The sequence below is a fragment of the Crocodylus porosus genome, unplaced genomic scaffold, assembly GCF_001723895.1.
Source record: "Crocodylus porosus isolate Cpor-Errol unplaced genomic scaffold, CroPor_comp1, whole genome shotgun sequence".
NCBI classification, from domain to species: domain Eukaryota; kingdom Metazoa; phylum Chordata; order Crocodylia; family Crocodylidae; genus Crocodylus; species Crocodylus porosus.
The window spans coordinates 114,547,035-114,562,276 of record NW_017728943.1 but is presented as its reverse complement, the minus strand read 5'-3'; the positions used below and the strand labels follow the sequence as shown (position 1 = coordinate 114,562,276).

Below are 15,242 nucleotides of genomic sequence, written 5' to 3'. Positions count from 1 at the left end.
TAATAGTACTACTTGCCATTGCCACTGTCAGTCAGCCTTGTATTTAAGATGCGTTTTAGATCTCTAATGGACAGGGGTGCCTAACATGTAACATTAAGGCTGGCACCAAAGCTCAGGAGTGAGGTGGGGGTTTAAATGCATCACTGCTTCTAGTGTTTTCTGTTGGAAACACTGGCTCCAGGTGGTTCCCTTCTCAGCATCTGGCTCGTTGATTTACCCCTTAAAGGTGCCAGACTGTAGGTCCTTTGACTGTATAGGGAGCTTAGGCACCTAAGCCAATTTTTTTTAATCGCCCTCCAGGGTGATTCAAGTGACTAAGGTGTTGTGATGCTTAAGTGGAGGCACACAAGAGATCAACCTGGATTTTTCCATTGGTGCCTTAAAAAGGCATAGTCATAATTCTGAAAACATTTTTGAGCCAAATCCACTGGGGGAAAGTATTTGAACAGAAAAATCTGGATGTTGATTGGAAGCTGTTTTTGAGAATATTCTAACAGATGTCCAAAAGGTTACAGTCAAGAAAGCAGTGTGTTAAAACAGAGCACCTGACTCAGATAGGGATAGAGAGTGGCAATTTAAAAAAACAAAAAAGAAAAGGAACTAAAACATGGAAAGAAGGGGAATTTGATAGTATTGAAAATAAAGTGGAAATTCAGAAATGTAGAAAACTGATAAGGGAAGCAGAAGAATACATCAGAGGTCAGTAGAGATAAGGGCAATAAAGAGTTAGAATATGGTAGCAACAGAAAGATTCCTTTCAATAATATAGGTTCATTACTAGATGGAAATGTAACATTGTCAAATACGTAAAAAAAAAAAAAAAAAAAAAAGCAGAAGTGCTTAGTAAATATTTCTGTCTTTTCAGGGGAGAGGGAAGCTGATGTATGTATATTTTACCATGCGTACAAAATAGCTTTTCATTAAAGTACTAAGCCAGGAGGAAATTAAGCATTAGCTACTAAAACTAGACATTTTAAAATAAGCATGTCGAGATACAATATCTCTTAGAGTTTTTACAGAGCTGACTGGGGATCTGGGGAGCCCTTAATGTCTGTTAATGCTGATTTTCAACCAAGTTTGGAAGAACAGGGAAGTTCCAGAGGACTGGAAGAAAGCTAATATTGTGCAAATATTTAAAAATGTGAATGGGATGACCTGTGTAATTATAGACTTATCAGCCTGACATGGATCCTCTGCAGAATCATCGAGTGGCTGATATGGGACTTGCTTAATAAAGAATAAAGTGTGTAGTCTAAATAATGCCACTAAACATAGGTTTGTTAAATGAACTTTAATTTTTTTAATTATATAACAAGATTGATTAGGGCAGTAGGATTCACGGTATAGACTGTCATGAACCATTTTATTTGGTAGCTCATTTAGCGTTAGACACTAAAATAATACACATCCAACACATGGTATGTTTTGAATAGCAATTCATTATATGTTATATGCATACAAAGGGGCTAACTGAAAGGTCTGAAAATATATAAGCATGGAATCATCAAACGGGGTACACAGCTATTGTTTTTTGCCCCTAGGCTATTTAACATTTTTACCAATAGTTTGGAAGAAAACATAAAGTCATTATTGATAAAGATCACAGGAGACACAAAATGAAGTGGTGGGAAGAGGTCAGATCACAGGAAGAAGGAGATCCCTGATACAGAGCAGAGCAGGCTCAATTTAAGCAGGGTACAACCAAGCAGTGTACATTTCATTATGGCTAAATGTAAAGTCACATATTTGGAACTGATTAATAAGTATTAATGATTTGGAAAACAGCCTCTTCATTTAAATACTTTCTGCTTTTTGAAAATAGATATTTTTAAATTAAAATTAATATGGTTGGAATTAGGCTTAAATTTATTACAAACTGCTAGAATTATTTATGTTTAAACAAAAAGTTATATTAAACAGTACAGATTTGCTCTTTGAAGGTTTAATCTTCTTTAAAACTCTAAAATGTTGGAAATCTGGCTAATCAGAAATAAGTGTTAGTTGAAATATTAAATCAGTGTTCGATAATGGTAGACTTCTTCTGCAGATAGTGAGAGAATACTGCTTTTAATTTCAGTTTATTGGGATATCTTAATTTGATTTACTAGGTCAGGTGTGGCCAGCCCATGTCATGTGTGCCACTAATGGCATGGACAACTGCTGTGTGTGGCATAAGCCCTGGGCTCTCAGGACAAGGGAAGTGTCAAAATGAAGACATGGGGACTCCAGCCTATGACTACGTGCAGCAGAGCGGCTGTTAGAAGGGATGTAAATTTAATGGTCAAGAGCACATTAACCCTTTCCTGGCCTTGCAACTGCCACTGAATTCGGGGCGTTTCGGTCCTAGGTCACTATATAAAGCTGCAGTGCATATATTTTATATACAGATGCATATAGAATTGTGACTGAGGGGATCAGATAGTCCACTTAGCCTTTGCCCTTCCCTTATTGTAAGGCCCTGCTCAAACTCCTGTTCCTGCCTTGAGCACATGCCCATAATACTAAGGCAGGAGGAAAGGGGCAGAAGCTGCAGAAGGTAAACAGAAGCTAATTTGAAGTGCAGGGGAGCAAAAAACACTAACTCTGAAATAAATATGTTAATTTGCATATATGCAAATTACCACAGGCACCTACTGGCTTAGCTCATCTGGAATTGATATACTTTACCTTTTTTTTGCAAACTTCAGTAAGTTTCAGGACAGGTATTCCATAAACACACTTTTAAGCAGCATTTGTATATATTACAAACTGTGCATGATATTAGTCCAAAACCAAAAGGCTTATGATTTACCATATATTTCAGTGGCCTGGCCCCCAGCAGAGTCAGCACTCTCTTAAACCATGGTGATTCCATAGCCTAGCACTGCTCAGTATGTATTTCCCGGAATGCAAATATAAGATGAGGGCCCTTTCTCCTCCATGCTGATTGGGGGAAAAACCTCTCGTCTTTCTTGAGTAAATACGGTATTTGAATAATTACTAGCCAATGAGAAATATTCGCTGGGAAAATGACTAAAGGATATAGCGGCAAGGCCAAATTAAAATTAAATACTTTATATCATGAATAAGAGAGAATGTAGACCTTACAGGATGGCAGACGTTATCCTGCAAAGCAGAGGCTCTAAAAGAGTCTTGAGGGTTGTATTTATTTATGTATTTGATTTGTATGCCATGCTTCCCGAAAGAGGACCAGGGCAGTTTACAATAGGAGAACAGAGTAAATTACAAGAATGGGAAAAATGCTTGGGACATAATCAGCAGAACATGGGCTTATAATGTGACTCAGTGTCCAAAAAAGGTTAATATGATCCTTGGCTGTGTAAAACAGGGAGACTTAAAGTAAAAATAGAGACGTTTGTGTTATCTGCATATTTGGCACTGATGTGTCTCACAGTAAAATGTTATATGTAGTTCTAGCATTTACTGTTCAAGAGAATTGTTGAAAAACTAGAGGTTCAGGAAAGAATCACAACATTGATTGCAAAGGGTTGGAAACAATGTCTTGTTTTGAGAAACTCAAGAAACTCAGTCTTAGGGGTTTTATAAAGAGAGAGTCAAGGCATGACTTGACTAGAATGTGTAATGTGCAAGTTCCTACACTGGGAAAAATCTAATAATAAATTACTCTTCAAATTAATAGATGAAAATATGGCAAAAGCCAATGTTTGGATGTTGAAGCTAGACAAACTTGGATTTAAATCCAAGGTTTTCATGAGGTGAAGCAACTTAACAAAGATTGTGATGTGTAGTCTATCTCTGGATCCTAAACAAGATTGATTATTTTTAGTTGTATTTGTATCATCTAAAAAAAAGTGCCCTGTTGTATATTCCTTCTTGAGAGATTATATAAATACTGGAAGTTAGCTCTTTAAAAAGTTTGGTAGTTGCCTTTTAGGACATTTTGGTTCCAGGGGTCTAGTTGAAATTTTTTTCAGATATTGTAAAATTCCTTCTAGTGATGAATATAATAATTTCTAGAATAGTCTTGTTCTCTAAAACAGAAGGCTCTGCAAATGACAAATGACAAATCAATCTGCTGTTGAGCCCCTGCAATTGAGCTACTTGTTTTTCCTTTCTACAAAGAATCTCGTATTGTAGTAACATGTTCATTCTTTAAGCCTAGAAAGAAATCTTGTGCTTTCAGAAACCATTCATGAAGTTTTATAAAGGTAAACCAATATAATTCTTTTCATCTTGTCTTTATCTGAAGAGTACTAAGGAAAAGGTTTTTCCATTCCTTAGATGTCAGAGAAGTAATTAAGATTTATGTAGAAGGTATGGAAATTCTGAAAATGGAGTAAACTGTTTCATCCTCTAAAGTATCACAACTAGCTGATGAATATTGAGAAAGCATACAGGAGTAGCAGTAGTATTCTGCAGTTTCATTCATAATAATATCACTAGGGTAATGACAGCTTTTTTGAAAAAAAAGTTAATTTCTAAGAGAATTACAAATCAGCAACTTGGTATTTGTGGAAACTTGTTCTTTAGAAGTGTAAACAAAAGTCTTGATCGCCCAGAGCTGATAGGTGGAGTTGGTGGAAGCCATATGTGCTCAGCATTTCTGAAAATAAGACCTCTTCTGCTAAGGTGATTCCTGACTTGTAATTTAGTACAGAGTCTTCCCTTTTTTAATGTACAGGGTGGTACTATTTGGCAATGCAAAAAAAGGCAAATAAAAATACTAAGTGTGTTGTAGCATAATATTTTTATTATTTCCTAATTTCTAAAGTCCTTTCTGAAACAAAAATACTGTTGAAGTCAATGGGAGTCTTATGCCAAGTGTTAGGTGTTAATTTCACTGCATGTGTGTTGGAAAGTTACCTATGTTGAGTTCTTGGTATGCTGTAAATTAGTAGACTAGTTGAATTTAACCCACCTTGCTTTTGAACCCAGTTGGAAGGGGGATATGGGTGGGGGGGTGAGAGAGAGAGGACACATGCACATACAAATGCATGCATGCTCACATGTGTTATTCTTTATCTTTCCCTCTATTGAAAGTAAATTTTTTTTTTACCACCTTTTCGTTGGTGGTTTACTTTCCAAAACTGTCCACAGGGAAACATGTTACAACTAACTCATAAACCTATTTAGGAGATTAAACTATGATTTAATTATAACAATTTACTCTGGCTGTATTAATAACTGATGAGTGGCTTTATTTTTTTAATGCCCACAAGCTACATTACAGTATATTCCAGTTGTTATTTCAAACACTGTCCTGCAGTTTCTCAGAAAATGAATAAACTGTTATAGCTCTGTTTTTATAAGGATTATCCTTTTTCATTTAAAGCCTTTTCCTGTTTTCCAGTGGGGATGGGGAATTAGTTTATAGTTATAATTTACAACACTTATTAAAAATATGAATAGCAATTTTAGGTAGAATTGTTCTGCTTTCTTAAAAATCCCTGCAACTCTTATCAAAACTTAAACAAAAGAAAGTGTTTATTTTAACTCCATTTATATGTAATACAAGTAATAAAAATAAAATAAGGATGTCAGACAAAAGCTGGAGAGGCAAATCATATAGTGCCTCTGTGACTCATCTTCATCAATAAAATGGGGTTGTTAATACTTCCCTAATCTCTCAGATACTAAGTTCTTAATTAACTTTGTATGTGCTTTGAGATTTATGGAAGAAAGGCACCTTAGAAGTGCTAAAGGTGACTAATTTATTTGTATCATATTTACTAGCATGTCACAATTCACTTTTTCCCCAGAACTTAGCCCTCCAAAATTGCAGTGCTTTAAGCAAGGAAGCTGATTTCCAACAGGAATAGAGATATGGGGACACTAATGATTGCTGGGAGCTGTGCTGCCTTCCCAAGTGCATGAAGGAGAGCCCAGTTCTCACTGTCACTCATCTTCTTTGCAGCTCCAGTGCTCAAGCATTAACCCCATCATATGGGCAGCAGCTGTGACAGGGTTAAAGCTTGTACTTTGGAGCTGCAGGGAGATGGTGAGTGATGCTGAGAACTAGATTCTTGCTCTCTTGTATGTGCCTGGGAGTATGCAGCAAGGTGAGCCTAGGCTGTGGCAGGAAAGACTGGAAAAATCTTTTTTTTCCTTCTTTCTTTCCAGAACAAAGTGCATGTCTCATCTGGGGGCATGTGGTATGTATGCGAGAAAGTATGGTATTTCTATTGCTTTTTCCAAAAGTTGCTCAATTTAGGAAATGTTGTCTTTCTGTGAATGCCTTCTCTTTCCTCCAGTTCTCACTCCCATCCAGACAGATTGAGCCTATTACTCTACACACAATGCAACTGAACATCAGATGCAAATACATGTGAAGTGTATGGAGTGATTTAATAGATTGTTGCCTATCACAAAGCCTAGTGTAACTTTGCATACAGTCCTACTTTCTTAAGCCATGTGAGAGAGAGAACTTGCCACAGAATGTTTTTTTTCTTTTCAAAGAATGAGAAACTGTCCATATCTGCTACCATTATCCATGATTTATAATATTAAGATTGCTCGCTTTTACTATGTCACTATGTAGTTCACAGTTAGTGGTGTACATATTTTTCCCGTTGGAAAACAGTATAATTTTGGTATATTTATTTCTGCCATAATAGTTCTTAGTGGTTGGGGTCCTATTATTTTGGGTATCATATAAGCAAGTGTTGCTCAAGGTTTTACCAGATACATGGATTGGAATTGGGTTCCGGGGCTCTGTGTCACTCTTTCCCAGCTGGGATTGCATGCCAGTGTTGGCCTGTGCGCCCAACCTAATGTACAGGCCACAGTTCACAGGGCTCTCCTCCCATATGTGGGAAGCCTGCAGGCCAGATGGCATGGCATCGGGGGCCAGATCTGGCCCACAGGCTGGGAGTTGAGCATCCCCTAGTATAAGCATATAGCAAAAAGGTAGTCCTTGACCAAAGAAGTGTCTAAGGGAAATATAAGACTATACATAGCAAATAAGTATGACATACAGATAGAGTGCAGTGAAACAATAGATTTAAGTGGTCAGCATGGAAAGCAGTGGACAGAGCAAATCAATTTCTGAACTATCACTGAGCTGTTTGTAGGTAACTCTTCTTTTTCAGCAGTACCTCACAGTTGAAGATGATTATCTTCCACAATTGTCTTATCTGTGGGTCTGAAGATGGCTGATGAGGCTGGTATGGGATTGACAAACTCTGCTACAACTAGGGCATGTGTTTCTATGTGGGGTGGGTGGTTCCCGCTTTTCCATCTCCTATTGTCTTTGTAACATTTCAGACTACTGAGACCCTTGCAGCAGATTCTTCCTCCATCTGGGACAGTTCTGGGTGATAATCTCTCATGAATTGATTTGGATGTTGCATTTTTCCAAGATGACCTTGAGGACTGCCTTGAAACACTTTCTCTGCCTTCCTCTTGAGCGTACACCTTGACTGAACTGGGAGATTAAGATTTGCTTTGGGAGTTTACTACATCTGACCACCAACAAGCTTCCAGCTGGAGTGGAGCTAAACTACCAAATGGATGGTAAACTGTTTAATCTCAACCAAATCCGAATCAAAACCAAGACCACTCTGACCTCAATCATTGAGCTCTATTATGTTGATGATGCTGTAGTTTGTGCTCTCTTGAAAGCAGACTTTAAGGCAATCATCAGTGACTTTCCTGAGGCATACACGAAAATGGGCCTAACTGTTAACATTCAGAAGACTAGGGTCCCCAGTGTCCCCAGCTCTGGTCATTTTGATTCATAGCAAAGCTCTGGAGAACATTGAGTATAACTCAGAAGCCACCTGTCACAGAAGGCTGACATTGACAAAGAAATACAGCATTGTCCCAAATGTGCAAGTGCAGCTTTGAGATGCCTGAGGAAATGGGTGTTCAAAGATTGCAACATCAGATACAAAACCAATTTCATGGTTTATCAAGCAGTTGTGATCCCCACCTTATTGTACAGAGCTGAAATGTGAGCTACGTATGAGAGATGTAATATGACCTATGTCAAGTCGTTGGAGAAGTACCATCAGTGCTTCCTGTAGAAGCTCCTTCAAATCCCATGGTAGATGCAACAATATTAGCTTCCTCTTGTGAGCAAACACCACAAGTATCGAGGTGGTGATCACCTGATGTCAGTTTCACTGGGCCAGCCATATCATCCAGGTGTCTGACTCCAGAGTCCCAAAGCTAGTCTTATTCTCCCTGTTTGTAGGTAACACAAAGGAGAAGAGCTATGACAGAGAATAATGAGGTACAGTTGTAGATATTTTTGGGGATATATAAGAAACAGAATGAGAGGAAACATGAAGGTGCTTGCTGGAAAGTTTTAATAATGGACCATCAAAAATGGGCAATTGAGATGGCATCCTTTCAAGAGCAAAGTTGGGGATAAAACAAATAGTAGGATGGAAATGATTCCTGAAGGGGTTTATATGTTACAAGTAGTTTTGTTTTCAGTGTCGTGAACAGGAAGTCAATGGAGGGGATGCAGTGACAGCCATGGGGTCAGTCATTGAAAATGGGAGTGGAAATGACCCTGTGAGATTATTTAGTCTGTATCCCTGACCGACATAGGATGAATTATGCCTAAATCAATCTTGACAGATATTTGTCTAATCTGCTTTTCAAAAATTTCAGTGATGAAAAGTCTACAACTTGACTAGGTGGTCTGTTTCAGTACTTAACTTACCTTTACAGTTGTAGGAGTTTTAAGTCCACTGCTTCTTGTCCATCTCAAATGGAAATGGCCAGTAGAGATATTTTATAATCCTATTTTTGTAGCAACGTTTTACATTTTGAAGGCAGTTAACATTTAGGGGTGCACCGATAGACATTTTTGGGGGCTGATACCAATAGCAGATATTTAAAGAGGCATATCAGCTGATACTGATCTGATTTCCAATATAGCTGCCTCCAGCTGGGAAGTCCAGTGTGGTGGAAGAAAACGGGGGGGGTGTGTGGGGGGGAGGGGGGCAGATCAATACCCCCTGGGGTGAGGGAAGGGACAGGTGCAGGCACTGCCCAGGTGGGGCAGGGGTGACAGACTGGAGCTGCAGCTTGTTGGGTGTGGGGAGGTGGTTCCCACCGCTCCTTGCATCCTGGGGGGGCATGTGCCCCCCGGGTCTGGGTAGCACAGGCGCTGGGGCTGTGCCTCTTCTTGCCAGGGGCTGAGCTCAGACCAGGCATTGGTGGTGCTGGGAGGATGCTACATCCACCCCAGATTTCTCCACCACTCTGCTCCCAGTGCCACTGCCCAGCGCAGCCCCAGCTCATCGCCCTGCCTCTACCCAGGTGCCAGGAAGTGCCTGCCCCTGCTACTCCCTCACCACAGGGGGCATTTATCTGTGGCCCCCTACACCCCTTCCCTCCCTCCTCCCCTTCCACCACAACAGCCTTACCAACTGCAGGCACCGTTCCTCACTGCCTGAGTGTGGGGCTACACCTCTGTGTGGCATGGGCACTTACCAGCCAGATTCTCAGCCCCGTCAGGCCGATGTCTGATACAGCCAGTTTTCTTTATATCGGTACGGATTCGACATCGGGCCGATGTATCGATACACTTCTAGTTATCATGTCTTCCCTCAGTCTTCTTTTCTCGTGATAGAACAAACCCAGTTCTTACAGTATTTTACCACATGTAGTTTATTTAGACTTATGATTGTTATTGCTGCCTTGTAGACTGTTTTCAGTTTGTTCACATTTTCTTGAATTGTGATGTTTAAAAATAACTGGACTAAGTACTCTAAGTGAGTCTTTACCAGCTCTGAGTAGAAACAGAATGGTAACTTCACATGTTTTGCAGGTGATACTTCTGTTTTATACATCCTAATGTGGTGTTGGCTTTCTTCTGTACCAATATAACATTGTTGTTTCATGTTTGCTTCCCATTTTGTGTTTGTGCAGTTGGTTATTCCTGCTGAAGTGGAATCGATGCAAACAGTCATGAGAATACTCTTTGCAGCAGAATTTTGAGAGTATATGAGGTAGGGCAGAATTGATAAGTGAAGGTCAGACAGGAGAAAGATACGAAGTGACAAAGGGCCTGAATGAGAGATTTAGCTGTGTGGACAGAGGAAAATCTGGATCTTAATAATGTTATGGTGATGATGACTCAGAATTTAGACATAGTTTGGATGTGAGGAATTAGCAAGAGGGATATAGCTACATATTTTCCAGATTCTTTAAAATGTATTATTGCATCATTTATGTGCGAATTTCTTTATGTATGTTGGGGATTGGCTTTTTTAAATTATTGGAACTGGATCTAGCATTTTCTCTTGGAATATGAAAACGCCACAAGAAGCACTCTGTATACAAGGCAGATTCAAATTTCATATTTATTTTTGCAGTGGGTAGATCATTTTGATGGTTTTTCCCCTTTATGACACAATCCAGTATCTTAAGCTTGGTTTCTGGCTTTTTGTTTGGTTTTTAATGATAGTTGTCAGGCAGTCCATTTCAAATTGGGCAGTGATAGTGAAAAGATGACCAAGCAGGAAAAACACTTTGACAGAAAATATGTAGTTGTTCATGACAATCAGAAATAAACAGATTCTACAAATCACCTACTGTGTAGGCCCAGATATTGATTTATCTGCTTGGACGAGTGGAAAACTGCCTAGAGTCATCTAAGAAGCAAGCACAATTTTGAAAAAGCAAGGGATTCATTTTTGCTTTTTTTAAATATTTAAATTCCATCTCTATAACCATTTGGAGTTGTGGAGAAAGCTCCATTTGGAGTTTCAAGGTAAACTTGACATCTCATTAAATGTCTTGGTAATGGTAGTAGATCTTTTTAATCCCTTGACGTTTCAAAACCAGTACTTAGCCTCATTAGAAGAAAAGGCAGAGAGAGAGAGAAAATCAGTAGGGCAATGCCGGAAAGCCACTTCTTTTGAAGGAACAGGAACTTTACAGCTTAGCTACAGTTTACAGCTCTTTGGAGTTATTTATTATCACTGACCTTTAAAATAGTTCCTGTTGAAGCATCTTGTACATCACATCCCCTTTTTTGAATTGTTCCAAAATTTAGCAGAGCTAAACTTCTGGAGAATAAAAGTTGTAAATGCCTATTTACTTCACAAGTTCTGTTGTTTATTTATATACTTGTTTGCAAGTGTCCTTTGAAGCTCTAAAATTTGCTTGAAAACGACCATCTGCTTCATTGCAGTTTGGGTAGGGTATAACACTGTTGAGGTGAAGAGTTGTCACATCAAATATTTTCATTCCAACTTTCACACCTTTCATATTTAGTTACATAATTTCATGCAGTTCAGAGCTCTGTTGAGGCATTGGTTTTTGTCTTTTACACAGCTGATCTTCAATACTTCTGAGATGATTTGTTACTGCTGTTTATGCAGGTTGGTGCGAGTGATGAGCCGTGGAATCCAGAGTGTCTCGGCTCTGCTCCCTCATAATGCAAGTGTTTTAGGTTGGAGTAGGAAGTCCAATGGGATAAAAAAGAACAACGAAACAATGCACATCTACAGTGTGGTTCGATTGTCTGTATATTTTTGTCTCAGAGTTGGGCAGGCGTAGCGCTTGAATGAAATGAAGTTTGCAACTCAAGAAAAAATTATTTTGCATAAACCTTGGGGTTCATTGCAGCGATATTTCTTGGGTTTGCTCTTTTTTTTTTGTATTTTGGGCAGCAGTTTTTGTTCAGGGAGTAGGAAAGCTAGAAACTACATTGAAAAATAAAATTCTTAAAATTTTTGGACAGATCATCTTTATTCACATTGGTCTGTTTTGGTTTGGATTGGAATAAACTGACAAAAAATGTTTTTTGGAAATGAAACATGGAAAGCAGTTAGCTTAAACTGCCCAATTGTTTCTTATAGACAGGAACAAGGAGGCCCTTAGAAAGTGGGATTTATTCCAGTAAAAAGCTACTAAGATAAATTGATAACCTTCTTGTGGTGCTTGGCTATAAATTTGTCCCCTTCCCACCTTTCTTCCTACTAATTAACTCTCTATTATCATATGTCCTAGGTCAGGTAGTATAGATTTAACTCTGTTCTGCAAGCAGACAGGCAGACAAAATGGAAGCAACACATTAGATTTGTTGGCACCAGATTCTAGCTCTGTTCCTCTCTCCTTCATGGAAAAGTTCTTCTCCAAATAAATATACATGTAACAGATCTTAATTTGATTCCTGGCACACGTCTGGCACATGGCAAGTTAAGATTTTGATAGCTCAAAATGCCATATCCTTGGTCCATCTACCAAAGGTATACTGCCACTGCCCCCGCTGAGTGCCAGCCAGTAACTGCCATTCCTTGGCTCTGGTTTCTCTTTAATTAAATCAGAAGCTTCTGGAACTGTCTTTCTTCATTTTCTGTCTAATTGGAGGCTTTTTTCAGAAAAATGATCCCATTTCTCTGAATTTCTCCTGGAAAAAGGAGTACATGGGGGAGATCAGAACTTCTAGCACAGCTAAGTCAGTTACAGATAAGACTTAAGTGTGTCAGCAAAGCTGTGTGGGGAGCTGATAATTGTTTTCCTTCTTGAGAGTGCAGCACAGTCTTTTTTTTGTCAAGCAAGAAACTGTAAGAGATTCGTATAAGACTGTCCAACTTGCAGCCCACAGGCTGCATATGGATCCGAAGGCACGTGCGTCCCTGCTTCTGGTTCAGGTGCCATTTCCTCCTATTGCTCTCCTGTTGTTACCAGCACCAGAGTCACTGGAATCTCCCTCCCTCCTCCAGCTTCCACTGCCTGTTGCCGTCTCCGGATGCAAGGCAGGGTGGTGTGGTCTGCAGGCCTAAAGGACCTCACAGCTAGAAGGCTTGGGAGGACCCAGGGATCCCCACAAGGGTGCTGGTATGGAGTAGCTGTGGAGTGGGGAGTGCAACATGGGATGCAGGGACACTGGCATGAGGCAGTGTGGGGGTACCCATTTTGAGGTGTGGGGAGCCTACACAGTACAACAGTGTGTGCCTGTGTGACATGCAGCCTAAGTGGGGTGTGATCTATGCAGTCCTCAGCCACTCAGAAGTTGGACAGCCCTGGATTAGTAGATGGAGATATGAAAAGAAGCATCTCATGTTGCACCAAATTTAATGCTCCTATGAGAAGCTTTGCTTGTGCCTTTAGTACCCAACTACACAACTGAAATGCTTAGAGGTTATAGGAGCCTTTATGAGTTTAGAAATGGGAATTGCTGGAAATGTCCCTTTGCACCTCAGTTCAAAAGCTTTATTTTGGATCTGCAAACAAAGCTGTTTTCATCATTTTAATGTATTTTTAATTTCTCCTGTTTTTCAGTACAAACAGCAGGGATCTAGTAACGGATGTCCTTTCTTAGTGAGAAGTAACTGTTTTAACACCATGTAGATGAAGTAGTGCTCAGAATCTTTTCCAAAGGTTTTTATATCACCTTGAGATTTGTTCTTGGAAAGGAACACAAAAATAGTATTTGACCCCTAGTGGGTCATTAATTTTCTGTTCCTCTTTCTGCAAGAGGGGTAGAGAGTGGAAAAATAATACATCTAGGCACTGTAAGCTGGGAACCACATATAAGGGCTAGTTTTATGTTTTCTTAAAACTAATCTTCCACCTCCTAGCAAGGACTCATGTACTTGTAGTAATTGAATGGGCTGCAGGGTACACTGGGAATTGTAGTTTTCCATTTCTTTGTGTTCTGAAGATTAATAATCTTGCAACCCTCTGAGGGAGACAGAGAGCATACTCTCTAACAAATTGTTATCTTGTCTTTCAGAAGAGTGCTTTGAGCACTGAATATACCCTCAATTCATCCATTCATTTTTTAACTTGATCTTCAATAATGACAGTATAGTTAAATATCCAAGGTGCACTTTTATTTTGCTTATGACAACCTAGTTTCTCTTACAAGGTATCCATATATTTCCTGTGCATCTTCTGAAATGTAGCGCTTTAGGCAATAAATATTAAAAAAGAAAAATTAACCATTTGAAAATACATAAAGTAGATTGGGCAAATGAGATATCTACCTTTCTCATGGTTCCTTTGCTTTTACAAGCGGTGTACTGAAAGCATCCTAGTGACAAACTTTGTAAGAATAATTTATGTAACATCTTTCTGACTTTCAAATAATTTCTATCCTTCCTCTGCCAGTGTCTTTTAGCATATCTTTTCATGGAATGTGGGATTTCTACAGAAATGTTCTGGTATAGTCTGCAGTCATTTTCTCACCTAGGTGTGTCAAATATACTGCCCATGGGCTGGATTGAGCCTATGGAGCAATATGATCTGACCCACTGGTCACTGGACCGATCTCATGTCCCAGCCCCACTGCATGTGGCACAGTGGGCTGGTACAGGGTACACACTCCATGCAACACGCTGCTGGACCCAGAGGCAGCATGCAGTGCAGCGCCCTTCGCAGGTCCTATGCTACATGCATTGTCCTCAACCAGTCCAGCCCCTTGGTGCTGGCTTGAGGCTGAACCCAGTGCTGCCTGCAGCCCAGGGGGAGCTCGTGCAAGGGCTACATGTGGTTCCTTGGACCAACCCCCTGTGCTGTCTGCATTGCTGGGTCTAGCCTGTGCACTGTGGGCAGCATGCACCTCATGACAGCCCCAGATGCTGCTGCATGTTGTATGTAGTGTGTAGGCTGGACTAGCACTATGGCCACTCCAAAGGTTTCAGTCCAGCCCGCAGAGCAGCTCAGGGATGCCTGTCTGGTCTAGCCCAACAAAAATATTAATTAATACAGAGCAGAGTAGTTCTAGCAGGACAGATTCAGCAAGATCACTCCTAAAATACTGTATTTACTGATAAAAATGAGGGGTATTTTTCTCCATTTATCATGGGGGGCGGAATATTCCCTTGCATTATAATCTGATGCAAGGTAATGGGGTAGAAAGTAGCTGCTCAGGCTGTAGCTGTGGCTCCAGCTGAAGTTCCAAGCCAGGGCTGGGGACAGAGTGGGAACCACTGCTGTTGTCTCACCCCTGTTGCCTCTGTACCTGCCACCACTCCTCCTCCATAGCCTCACATTCTCACTGCCCCCAGTTTTCCCCTGTGCTGCTTCTCCCCTTCTCTCCTCTGCTGCTGCACTCCTCCTTACTGTTGCTTTGTGCCAGCAAGCTCTGTCCTCACTGCAGCCTGGAACGTGGCGGTTGTGCTCCAGTCCAGACCTGTAGCAGCAGTGCTGGCTCTGTGCTGCTACTGTGGGGCAGGCTGGAGCCTTGCTCATTGTCCCAGGCTGCAGCAGGGAAGGAGCCTTCCATCGAGGAGTAAAGGTAAAAGGTTGGGGGAAGGGACAGGCAGGGCGGGTAGAGACTTTGAGGGGGGGAGAGAGGTCAGGGAGGTGGG

The 15,242-nt window shown here is 40.4% G+C and overlaps 1 protein-coding gene and 1 long non-coding RNA gene across 2 annotated transcripts in view; both read left to right on the top strand.

Moving 5' to 3' along the window:
• Positions 1-15,242, top strand: part of ARID1B (AT-rich interaction domain 1B) — a 447,671-nt gene that overhangs the window by 67,587 nt on the left and 364,842 nt on the right. The window lies entirely within an intron of this gene.
• LOC109320091 overlaps positions 8,956-15,242 on the top strand; it is a 15,464-nt gene continuing 9,177 nt past the window's right edge. The window contains exons 1-2 of the long non-coding RNA XR_002103715.1: positions 8,956-8,968; positions 13,406-13,409. This is a non-coding gene — a long non-coding RNA (uncharacterized LOC109320091). The remainder of the gene's footprint in view (positions 8,969-13,405; positions 13,410-15,242) is intronic.